The following is a 10,919-nucleotide window of genomic DNA, read 5'->3' on the forward strand; positions in this document are numbered from 1 at the left end:
CTCCATATTGACAATTAAAAAAGAAAACTTTGTGTGATGTTAATAGCTAATGTTTATTGATTGCATAGTGTTTACCACGTATTATTCTATACAATTTAGGTGTTGCATTTCTTTCCTATTATTGATTATTTAACCAAGAAAGTACAATTTCTTAAGGGGTTTCATAGTTTAAAAAGCTATAATTATATTATGTTGTAAATACAATTCTAAGTTATTTTTTTCAATTATAACATTTAAAAAATGCCATAAATGGAACTGCTTGGCTTTGACTATATATATTGCTCCATAGTCTTTATGGTATCTGCACAAAGAAATATCTTCTACCTTTGTTCCAATTAATTCTTATACTTAAGTTATTTTTCACTCCAGTGTATCCAGATTGCTGAAATAACAAGGCCAGCCGTGTTGCCAAAGTTTGCTCCAAGCATATAGGCGAAGATGGGCCATATGTACAAGCTCAGTGACCTTGAGAATGTTACATATCCTCTAGGTGTTAGTTTCCTTGTCTGCCATGGTCTTTTCCAATCCTGTGGTATACAAAGTGCTCCAAGATATGTTCCAAAAAAACTATAAATTGTAGTGATATGGACACTCTCCCAAGTGAATATAACTCCCTTTTCAGTGAAAACTCTTATCCATGCTTTGAGATTTGGTCCTAAGCAAAATAAACTTGGTAGAGTAGTAAAAGCAGGCAAAATAACCACAAATAAAAATATTTCCGTCTTCAACTCTAATGGTGGTGCTCCATATAGAACAAAAATTACATGAATTTCATGAAACAAGACATAAGAAATTAGATACATCATTCCAAAAATCTGGTCACCTTGGGTGATGATAAACTTCTTTTAGAGGATGCATTTGGTTTTGCTACTAAATATAATACAGGATTGACAGCACTTAGAAAATCACAGCAGATGTATAACCATATTAAGTGTGTTTCCAATACTGAGAAGTTCTCTGAAAAGAATGATGGAATGAAGATGATTAGGCTAATTGAAAATATGCATAAAAATGATTATACAATAGTCTCTTGATATCAGTGTCTTTCATTGTGTTTTTTTGGATGGCTATCTTACTCTCCCACCTGCAAAAGGCAAAGAACTCTGTGGCCTTCTGACATCAGGTATGACTCACTGCCCTGACCTTTGCAAGTGTTGTATTTAATTTCTCCAAGAATCCTATGGAGTAAATCATATTCTCGTCTAATTTTACAAACATAGAATCTGAGGTACAATGAGGATAAATTATTTTCTTAAGGTCCCGTGACTATTAAGTACAGTTGATACAGAAGCCAAATTCTAGAACCAGGACTCATAAATAGTCCACTACACCCCTCCATTATCAGACCTCCATGTAACATTTGGCATGACAGCTCCTTCTTTGAAATACTCTTAGTTTCCTATGACACCACACTTTTGAGGTCTTCATTTTACTTTGTCACTCATTCCTAGTTTCCTTTTACTTCTCTGCCCCTCAAAAAAAATTGACTTTATTGTATCTCTTGTCATCATTTCACTGTCTTTGTAGGTATTCTCACCCACTTCTATGGTTTCTCTGGATTTCTTTCTCTTTTTTCTTTTTCTTTCCTTTTTTTTTTTTTTCCTTTTGAGACAGAGTTTCTCTCCGTCACCCAGTCTGGAGTGCTGTGGTGTGATCATGGCTCACTTCAGCCTTAATTTGCCAGGGTCAAGTGATTCTCCCACCTCCGCCTCCTGAGTAGCTGAGACTACAGATGAGCACCACTACCACATCTCGCTAATTTTTAAACTTTTTCTTGTAGTTATGGAATCTCCCTATATTGCCCAGCCTGGTCTTGAACTCCTGGGCTCAAGCAATCCTCCCACCTCACCCTTTCAAAATGTTGGCATTACAGTGTAAGCCACTGCACCCATCTTGGAATTTTTATCTGTAGTTCAGGACACTTTTTATATGATTTTGTAAGTATATTTGAAATTCCTACATTAGAACCTCATAGGCGGCTCATAATTATGCAGTTAAAGTAGAAATCTTGATTTCCAACCTCTCTTTCAGGAATTGAGATGGGAATAACTTCAGTTTACATCCCTTACTGTCTTGGTTATATATTTATCTATCTATCTATAGATAGACTGATAGATTTCTATTAAATCTAATTTATCATCAACTCTGGTCCATTCTACTTTCACAATATATGGATCTGTTCAATTATTTTTAATTGACTTGTACTAACCTGGTACAAGCTCATATATAATTAGACAATGGCAAGAATCATTTTCGTAGCTCTTTCTTAGACTATTTTCTCTTTTGAGTGAGTAGATCTCCTTACAGAGAAGTTAGTTCTGGATATTGTCTCCTTTTTCCTAAACACATTCTTTCAGGATTAGGCTGGGGATGAATTTTTTTCTCACAAACATTATTTTGGTATTATTGCACAATATTCCATCTTATAGCTATATATCATTCAAGTATTTCTCTGCCTCAGATCATTTCAATCATTCCTAATTTTTTTTAGTTTTAGATTTCACTTTTAGAGCAGCTTTTGGTTGACAGAAAAACTTAGCAAAATACAGAAGGTTCCCATATACACCCTCTTCCCTCCTTCCACAGTTCTTCTACTATTAATGTCTTGTATTAATGTGGTATATTTCTTATACTTGATGAACCAGTATTAACACATTATAATAAACTTCGGTCCATAGGTTATATTAGTGTTTGCTGTGTGATACATACAGTCCTATGGGTTTTGAGAAATGTATAATATATCAGACATTAGAGTATCATAAAAAACAGTTTCGCCGACCTAAAAGTCCCCTGTATTCTAACCTTCCAACCTCCCTCCTTGCTTCCAAATCCCTGGAAATGTCTATTTTGACTTTGTTTTTGCCTTCTCCCCATCTCTACCTCCCCACTGCCCCACCACCACAAACACCATCAATTTCCAAGCACTACCAGAAGAACTAATATCTCCAAACACAGATTTTGGAGAAAGACAAGTCTAGCTTTATATTTTCTATCTTCCTCACAGAATTTTAGGTCTTTGAGGAATCTTAGAGATGATCTAATCCAATGATTTTGTCCTTCAGTATTTTTTGTATAATTCATTATTCTATTTTTTATTGCAGGTAGAAGAAGGTAAAGGTACGAACCAACATATAATTTTATTTTGTAAGCAGAACAAGGGAACAGAATTATAAACTGCAGAGCCAGAGGCATCAGGCCAGATTAGTATAGTTTTGCAAATCAAATACCTTGTGGATCTGCTTAGACCAGCTGCATGTCAGCCTGTGATTTCAGCATGCCAGGCGTATGCACATACTTGCAGAGGAGAAGAGTCAGAAGTTAAAGACACAATAAATATTATGTGGTGTGATGGTTAATTTTATGTACCAATTTTGCTAGGTAGGCCACAGTGACCAGATAGTTGGTCAAACATTATTCTGGATATTTTGGAGATGTTTTTTGGATGAGATTAACATTGAAATTGGTGGACTTTGAGTAAAGTGGATTGCCCTCCATGATGTGAGTGGGCTTCATTCAATCAGCTGAAGGCTGGAATAGAACAAAAGGTAGAGAATTCTGTCAGTAGGCAGCCTTTGAACTTGAACTGCAACATCAACGTTTCTCTAGGTCTTTATTTTTGTGGCTTTCCGTGCAGATTTTGGATTTGCCAGTATCCATAATCATGTAAGCCAATTTCTTAAATTTTTTTTCTCCATATATGCATTTGATTGGTTCTGTGTCTCTTGAGAACCCAAATACACTGAACTCAAAGTTGATGGGAAATGCTGTGAGTCATATATATATATATATATATATATTTTTTTTTTTTTGGTAGATAGCATTGAGGGTGTGTTAATTTTTGGTAGCTGCTTTCAAAAACCTACTTTCCACTGGACTAATTCTGGTTTCCACTGTGGAGTCAAAGGTAGAGTGAAGAGAGTGGGAGATGTGTGGGAAGATGGGGGTGGGTGAGTATTATCGCCTTAGCTTCCTAACTTAGAATTAAATGTAACTTCCTCGGTAATATATTTTCCCATAGAAGGCAGTGGCTTTCAAGATAATTACTTAGACTTCATGACTCCTCAGAGTAATATGATTAATACTCCTGCGATGTGAGTAATAATGATGCATCTTCCTTAGTAAAGGGTTTTAAATATCAGGTCTCATACAGTTTCTCTCTTGCATTTTTTTTTGTAGCTTCTCAGCTTATAGAAAGCTGCAGTATGAGACTAAAGTAGGAAACTATAGTTAAATCAGTCCTTCATTATTTTCAATGCTCCAAAAAAGTGACATCTTTTCTTGTTGTCTTTTCTCTTTACAGGAAAAATATTAACAAGGACTTTTCAAAGAAAACTTCAAAAGAATCACAGAATTTCTAAGATTGGTAGGAAGGAATGGGGCTTTATTCCTATCTTAAGAGAGATGAGATAATTCATTAAAAATGCAGCAAGAATCGTGTGTGGATTTTATTAGGAAATATCCATTTATTTAACAAATGCTTGGGAATGCTTTATTGTGTCGAAGGTCCTGTGATTCAGGATCTGTTTATAGTGTCTAGTAAGACACTGTCCCTAAGTTCATTATTTAGAAGAAAAACACCCTAACAATTACCTATAATATAGCATGATAAGCACCATATTATTTCAGGGGTGCAGAAATAAATCTGTGAGTAAATAAGATTCAAGAGTTTTTTCAGGCAGAGTAAAAATATGAATGAATGACATGAGACAAAAGCATATTTGTCAGACACTACACTGATAAATGCAGTTTTTGTTGTTTTTAAATCACAGTATTTTAAAAAGTGTTCATTTGGGAAAGATTATTACTGCTAAGTTGATGTTGTTTGTGTTGGGCATGATGGCTCACACCTGTAGTTCCAGCGCTTTGGGAAGTTTAAGCAGGAGGATCTCTCAAGTCCAGGAGTTAGAGACCAGCTTAGGCAACATAGTGAGATCACCATCTCTACAAAAAATAATTCTTAAAAAAGTTAGCCAGGCATAGTGTTGTGTGCCTGTAGCACCTTACCAGTACTTGGGATGCTGAGCTGGGAAGATCCTTGAGCCCAAGAGTTCAAGGCTGCAGTGAGCCATGATTGCACTACTGCACTCCAACCTGGTCAACAGAGTGAGACTCTGTCTGATGTGGTTTGGCTGTGTCCTCACCCAAACCTCATCTTGAATTGTAGCTCCCATAGTTCCCATCTATTGTGGGAGGGACCTGATGGTAGGTAATTGAATCATGAGGGGTGGCTCTTTCCCATGCTGTTCTTGCGATAGTGAATAAGTCTCACAAGATCTAATGGTTTTATAAAGGGGAGATCCCATGCACACACTCTCTTGCCTGCTGCCATGAAAGATGTGACATTGCTTCTTATTCACTTTCTGTCACGATTGTGAGGCTTTCCCAGCCAAATGGAATTGTTAGTCAATTAAACCTCTTTCCTTCATAAATTACCCAGTCTCAGGTATGTCTTTATTAGCAGCATGAGTACAGACTAATACACTGTCCCTAAAAAAATTAAAAATTTCAAATTTGAGTTTTCAAGTTAAAATAGTGTCATGTCTTAGTTTCTAAAATCTTTCCGGAAGATTACAGAAAATAGAACAGAAAACAAAATAGTGAAGATGTGTATGAGAGACCTGATAGATGAGATACATTATTTTCTTTTAAAAAATATTAAATTGTTAAATTATAAACAATGGTAAATCAATTTATAAAAATAAAGGCTGGTTGTTCAAATGTTCATAAGAAAATTTCAAATACATCTATAATCTTTAGTCTTGCAAGAAATAGAATATCATGTTTGTCTGGATGAGTTATGCCATTGTGGTTGTTGAAAGGGTTTTATGAATAGTTTTAAACAATATGTGTTTTCTTATTTAATCTAGTAAAGTATCACCTTTTAGGATTATTCCAGCAAAGCAGAAAGAAATAATTTCCCTTGGTCCAAGGCTTCTATACAGATTATAGAAAGAAAAAAGTGAAAGCATTAGGTGTATTACTTGACTTTATTTCCTTTCTCTCCTTCATGTGTCTGTAAACTACACTTTAAAAGTCTCTGAAAATTTCTGGGGATAAAAAGGACAGGACTGCTCTCTCTTGTCTGAGCTGCACTGCAGGAAGCACTGTCTCTGCTCACGGGACTACAGTGAAAGCATACGTATCCCTGTAAAATCAAAGTGATTGGACATTGTCCTAACAATGATTAAAATTTTGTTTTTAAAAAGAGTGTGGATATGGTAGATATGTGCAGACATTCTTTTATCTTAAAGTGTAACAAATTACATAAATTAACTTCATGCTGAGAAAGAGAGATATTACTCAATTGTAAGAAACCTCATTTTGAGTGAGAATTATTGTACAATTGCCTCTGTGTTTTGAATGAAGCACTTCAGTGTGAATAAAAAGATACACATATTGCATTCTAGAAAGGAAAATAACCACTTCACATAAAACTTCTGAGGCTATCATTTTTCTGTTATTTTATGCAATTCAAAAGTGGCATGAGTTCAGATTGGAGAACTTTGTGAAAATCGTAAGTTTTCATTTTCAAAACAATACATTTAACAATTGCATTAGCAGTAAAGAGGCTTCTTCCGAGCTATTGTTCATGATGACTGTGTCTTGATGTGGAATTTGAAAGAACTCTAGTATCAGCAGTCTGTGAACAATGTGAAAATCACCACCTAAGTCTATTGCAGGCACAATTCTTTTCCTTTTCACAGACCGGTAGAGCTGATTTAAGACCTACAAAATAATATGAGAAATAAGCTTTGGAAGCATATTTGTCAAGCATTGGACTATATGCAGAAATGTGAAGAGAATAAACCAATTCTAAAGATGTCGGCAACTTGACATTGTGAATAAAAAACACGGACTCTAACACCCATGCTTTCCTATCGAAGCCTGCAAAATATTCATACATAGGAGTTGCATTCTTGGCAAAGGTGGGTGACTAAAATTTTCCCTTCCAGAAAATTGTATAGGATTTTAAAAAAATCAAACTTACCATTCAAAATTATAGGAAGGCTTGAATAAGCATTATCCACCTTCACAAAACAATAGCCTTAATTTAATAATTATACTATAAGAAATACAAGGAAATGAATGAAAGATAAATAACATTAAATTCCAAGGGTGAAAAATGTCATATAGTGGTGCATGCTTATTCATAGTCTTGAAGAAAGATAGGAAAGAAAAGAAAAAGGAGAGACAAATAAGTGGAAACTTGTCTTTTTTTAATACCTTTATGTGCCTTTTGTATATACCAGTGCTGGAAGGACAAGACAGGGGCATAAGGGACAGACAAATAGATTTGTCAGAATAGAATGTACAATCTCTGCAAGGGTGGCCTGAGGATAGAGCAATCTGCTCTTTCTGAGGTCCTGTCCCCAAACACAAAACTGTTCTTTTGAGAACCATGCAAGAAATCAATGTGTAAAATATTTGAATGTTGTATATATTGCCAAGGTGTTCTATTAAATTAGTAGCAATGGACTTCTGTCCTTGACACAGTTATTGAGAATAAATTGACTTACTAATGGACAAAATATATGAAACAGCAGCTTTCAGACATTGGACAACAGACAGTGTATTAGGGAGATCCCCAAGAACAGGAAAACTAATGAAGTGAGCCCTGGGATGACCTCACCTTTCTGTCATGAAGCAATTTCTGAAATTTGGTGCTTAGAGGAAGAACAAAAGCAGAGCATGGTGGTTTCTCTGAGTTGAGGAGGAATTTGGGGTGGCTAAGATTTTGAAACAGAGTAGCAAAACGAAGGGAGCTACACAGAGAAAGAGCTCTGGAAAACTACCTTGGGTGTTCCCTTGAGCCTGCAGCTGAGTACTGTACCCGTGTATATAGTGAAGTTCTGCAATGCTGGTCACAGAGTTATCAGGGAATTCACAAGGAGCAATTTCCAGCAGATCAGGTATTTTTTTCTATTTATGCTACCTTTAAGCAATTTGAGATTTTCATCCCTGTTTTAGTGAAAAGGTGATTTTTAGTTTGAAATGTTATTGGAACATGTAAGCAGGCATATGAAACTGACAAAAGAAGACACATTTTGAAAACAACATTGTCGCAGTATAATCAACATACAATAAATAAACACAATTATACTTATTTAATATATGTAATTTAATGAGTTTGGACATATACATACATGTGTGTTGAAAGTGGGTGACAGAACCTGAGATCCGGATCTGAGAGTTAATCCAAGGAGGTGGAAATTGAAATCAATTTCCTCAATAGTCTCTTAGTGAAGGTATGTAAAGAGGTGTGAAAATGAACAATTACGAAGCATGCTTTGTACCAGCACTGAGGTGGGTGCATTCATATGCTATGTTACCTTAAAACATCATAATAGTCCTATTAGCTAGGCAATTGAATCCCAATGTAAGGATTAGATAATTGGAACTCAGAAAGACAAAGTAATTTTCTAAATGTTCCACAATTGGAACCAATAATTTAATCAAGATCTCATCAACAGTTGCTCAGACATGTGTACTATAAAGCCCAATCTCATCCCACTAAAATAGACTGAAAGAACAAATTCCACCACTTGCTGTGACTTTAAGAAAATCTCTTAAATTTGTCTACATCTCAATTTCCTTATCTGTGAAATGGGTCAGTAATAAGGTTGTTGTGATGAGCTAATATATATTATAAGATTTATGTAGTAGATGGTACATATAAAGCACCCAATGCATTTTACTTACTATTAATTTCCATGTTTCATAAAGATAGCCCCATCTCTGTTATTGCTTATTATGCTTTGTATAATTGTTCAACATAGTCCCTATCACATAGCTAGCTTATATCATTATGCAATTATTATATGATAAGTGAATATTTGTTAGGAAATATAATACTTTACAACAAATGGAAGAAAATGAATAGAACAGTAGCTAGAATCATGGTACAGTAAGGTAAAGTTTTTATTGTCTAACAAATCATTTGTTAATTATTCTGTGAATTCAGCTGGATGGCACAGCTCTGCATCATGCAGTGTTGTCTGGGTTTACTAATGAATCTGTGCTAAGTTGATGATCCATGGACTCACTCACATATCTAATGGTTAGTTGTTTGCCAGCAAGGTAAAGGGGCTATCTGTGCCATGTGTCTTTCATCCTTTGGCAGGCTAGCCTGGGGTTAGATAACATAGTGGTGGGCACAGGGTTCCCCAAGATCAGCAAGATGAGGCAAAGGCCAATATCAAAGCCCTTTTCAAGTGTCTATTTGCATCATATTTTCTCTCATTCCATTGAGCAGAACAAGAACTATAGCTGGGTCTAGAGCCAATGAAGTGGACCACTCAAGGCCAAAGCCAATAACAGTGAAGGCAATCATTATAGCCATTTACACACATATTTAAAACATGCATAAGATAGATCTTATAATTGGGCATATTTAATGCAGAAGGAAAGTTGTTGGAAAAGAAGGCAAGTTCAACTTTGGGAAGGAAAGGAGAGTGAACAAGACAATGAAATCTTTGAAGCCAGAGGGGACATATCTTCCTCTGAGATTAAAAAGAGAGATAAAACAGTGGGTATGAAGAGAGAAATGTTGCTTTGAAAAGAAATTTGGAGTTCACAGCATATTTCCCTTATTCAGAAAAGTCTGATATCTTGGTCATCTGGCATTTTCCCCTTCAGTTTTTCTTTATTATCTTTGGTGTTCCCTGAGGAACCTATTCCATTTGAGTTACAAACTTCTCTCATGTTGTATCAAATTAGAAGACTCAAAACCTGGAAAGTATTTTAAAATAGATTGACAGGCGCTAGAAGAAATATCTTGAGAACCTCTTGCTGGCTCTGCACACACTCCAGATCATCTTAATTTGGCACTGCAGACTACGGAAATCTCTGAAGAGTACATTTTTATATACATAATCTCCCTCCTAGTTAATATACTGGTCACTGGGCTCAAGCACAATGATAGACCCATTCCAATTTAACATCACATAGAGATAGCCTTAAGTTCAATCGCTTTTTCCCAGTACCCATGAAGGCTTCAGTTTTAAAATAATAGTTATTATAACAAAAAACATTATTTTAAATACATTACTTTCAAATTAGGTAAAAATTTTGTTTAAAAGTAATACATGAATATACAATGAAATTTGAGTAGTGAAATCTTATTCAAATGAACAGAATGTTCCCTTCCCTGAAGATAACTACCATTAAGAGTATCTGTATCTTACCTGAAATTTAATTTTCTATGCATTTACATGCACACACACACACACACACACACACCCCTTATCTTAGTCTGTATTGTGCTGCTACAATAGAGTATTATAGACTGGGTAATTTATAATAAATGAATGCATTGGCTCATGCTTTTGGAGACTGGGAAGTCCAGGATTGAGAGACTGCATCTGGTGAAGGCCTTCTAGCTATGTTATGCCATAGCAGAAGAACAAAAAGAGGGGGAGAGAGATCAAGAGGAGACTGAACTCCTCATTTTGTTAGGAAGGCACTCCCACAACAAAGGCATTAATCCACTCATGATGGCAGAACCCTCATGGCCTAATCACCTCTTAAAGCCCTCACCACTCAATACTATCGCATTGAAGATTAAGTTTCCAACACATGAAGTTGATGGACATATTTAGGCCATGGTCCCCCTATAGGTGCATTTTTTAACAAGAGCAATTGGCGATAGCATTGGGTTATCATATATTCAGTGAAGATTTTTGGCTGAGAGCACTTTACAGGACTGAATTATATTTACTGGAAATCAGATTGCTTAATTTTCCTTCCTTCCATTACCAGGAACATTATCTGGGACTACATCCAAATCAGTTTTTTACTAGACACTCAGTTTAATTGGAGTTTCTCAATAATTTTGTTCATTTTTAAATTATTGCAAAGTAACCTAAAGGAAGCTTACTATGTAAATATAGCAATACAATGGAAATTGTGGGGTAAGAATC

At 35.5% G+C, this 10,919-nt stretch overlaps 1 pseudogene; it reads right to left on the reverse strand.

Annotated features, from left to right (window-relative positions):
- Positions 1-353: 353 nt before the first annotated feature.
- LOC100404516 (GPI ethanolamine phosphate transferase, stabilizing subunit pseudogene) lies at positions 354-1,050 on the reverse strand (annotated as a pseudogene).
- Positions 1,051-10,919: the final 9,869 nt, after the last annotated feature.

The sequence above is a fragment of the Callithrix jacchus genome, chromosome X (genome assembly GCF_049354715.1).
Source record: "Callithrix jacchus isolate 240 chromosome X, calJac240_pri, whole genome shotgun sequence".
In the NCBI taxonomy this organism is placed as follows: domain Eukaryota; kingdom Metazoa; phylum Chordata; class Mammalia; order Primates; family Cebidae; genus Callithrix; species Callithrix jacchus.